We start from the raw sequence: 2,063 nt of genomic DNA, 5'->3' as shown, positions 1-2,063 counted from the left end.
ACTGGCCCAGGTGCAGCCTCTGGAATTCTGCAGCACATCTTTGGTAGGCTGCTGCCCTGGCACCCTCAGGGGCACGTTTAGGAGTTGGAAGAAGTGGGGGAAACACATTACCAAAGCAAATGGGGCAGATTAGCAAATGACACTTGGACATACACCTAACAATCTCACAGGATACATGCTTTGTCCCCAAATGATACATAATCCCCATAGAGAGCAAACGTGTATGGAATGATTTTGTACACCAGGCACAGAGGATAGAAGTGAATGGTGTTTACATCCATCATGTCCTACACACAAAAGGAAGTTAGTGCCTAAAAACTGGAACCAGATCTCTATCCTGGCTCTTCCCTGCCTTTGAATGGTGTCACCACTATGTTTCTGCCTGTGCTCGGCATTAGTTCATTTTTCAAAGGAAGGAGAAGATGGCACACAGAGTAGAACGGGAGACTGGGCTGGTGTTAATACATGCATAACAACCTATAAAACAAAAATAATACAAAAAAGCAAAAACCATATTTAGTACTAAAATGCAACAAGAGAAGGTAGCTGGAGATACTACATGCTAACACAGACACTATGACACATGTCCCCAAGGGAAGAACTCAGTGTGGAAGGAGCAGAGGCCACCGTTTTAGACTGAGTCTTTCAATGGACAGCTGAACGGACTGGATTTGCTGCTTCAGCTGTGAGCCTTCTTTGATGGTAACAGAAGAGGTGATGATAGTCCTGGAGAGCCCACAGGCCCACCCCAGGGCCCGCTTGGAGCACACAAACATGCAGGGCACGTTCTTATCCTCACATAGCAGTGGAAGGTGCAGGATCATCTCCAGCAGCTCAGCATCTGCAGCCATTACGATGAACTCAGAGTTACCTCTGCTGAGGGTTCTGGTGGCTTCATTAGCTCCTTTCCAAAGCTGCTTGTAGTTACATGACTGCTGAACAAGGTCCAGTAGTTTTCTTGGTGAGGTGGGTGTCTGTGAGGGAGTAGGCCTTTGGATTTATCTCAGCCTCAGTCACTGCAACTCCCAGGTCCTGCCACCCATCTGGGAGAGCAGACACATCAGAGCAGCAGCGTGTGCCTAGGCACTGTTTTTCTCTTTTTAATCTGCCTTTTGTAAATTTAATTTACAGGGGCCAATAAATGTATGATGAATAGAGGGAAAAGACGTTTTCTCTCCTCCAGAACCGTCTTTTCTAAGTACTTGGCTTCTGTGATGTTCCTGTAATGGTTGCTCTGGGGATAGGTAAATTTCAGATTATGATCACCAAAGAATAAAGATTCTTAACTCATTTTAGCATACCTTTTCTATTAATCTTATTTTTCCTTTGGGACTAATCTAGTTTGAAAAACCATGAAAAATCAGATCTCACACCTTTGCACAATTACCAGGAAGTTGGGCCACTACACACTTTACAGCCAGAATCAACTGAAACAATGCTTCCTTTACTCTCTCTTTTGATTACCACCTTTTATCTAATTCTGGTTCTTTGTGAGTCATTCCTCTTTTTGTAAAATCATCTTATATAAAAGACTTATAAAATCCTTAGGTGTTTGCTTTGGGACAAGTTTCCTGAAGATGTTCTTGTGCAGATTAAATAAAAATCCCATACTTGTCAACTTTTAGAAAAGTGCATCCTTTCCTACAATTCATTATTTTTTCATTCATTCCCCCTCAACTTATTCTCTTCCAAATTATAAAAAAAAAAAAAAAAAAAGATGCATGCTTCTGATACATTTTTGAAGGAGAGCTTTACAGAAAGTAGAAAATCACAAAAAATGGTAACCCTATCATTCGAAGATACACAATACCACACTTGGATGTTTTAATCTCATTTTTTTTCCATTTATGGTGGGCATTTTCTATCACTGCCTATAATGTAACTTTAACTGGCAATAAAATAACATTTTATTGCTATGGGGGTAAATATGCCTAACTTGACTAACTCACCTCATTTAGAACTAAGTCTAATTTTTAACTATTAAATATAGAAGACAGGAGACAAGCATCTAAGTTTGTGCTTCAGGTAAAAGGCTCGTGGGTAAAAAGGTCAAAAATCTAAAA

At 40.7% G+C, this 2,063-nt stretch overlaps 1 pseudogene; it reads right to left on the bottom strand.

Annotated features, from left to right (window-relative positions):
* Nucleotides 1-510: 510 nt before the first annotated feature.
* Nucleotides 511-1,116, bottom strand: LOC123609876 (annotated as a pseudogene).
* Between the last annotated feature and the right edge of the window lie 947 nt (nucleotides 1,117-2,063).

This window comes from Leopardus geoffroyi, chromosome B2 (assembly GCF_018350155.1).
Source record: "Leopardus geoffroyi isolate Oge1 chromosome B2, O.geoffroyi_Oge1_pat1.0, whole genome shotgun sequence".
In the NCBI taxonomy this organism is placed as follows: domain Eukaryota; kingdom Metazoa; phylum Chordata; class Mammalia; order Carnivora; family Felidae; genus Leopardus; species Leopardus geoffroyi.
Note: the sequence above shows the minus strand (reverse complement) of the source record. Positions and strands in the feature narration are given on the sequence as shown.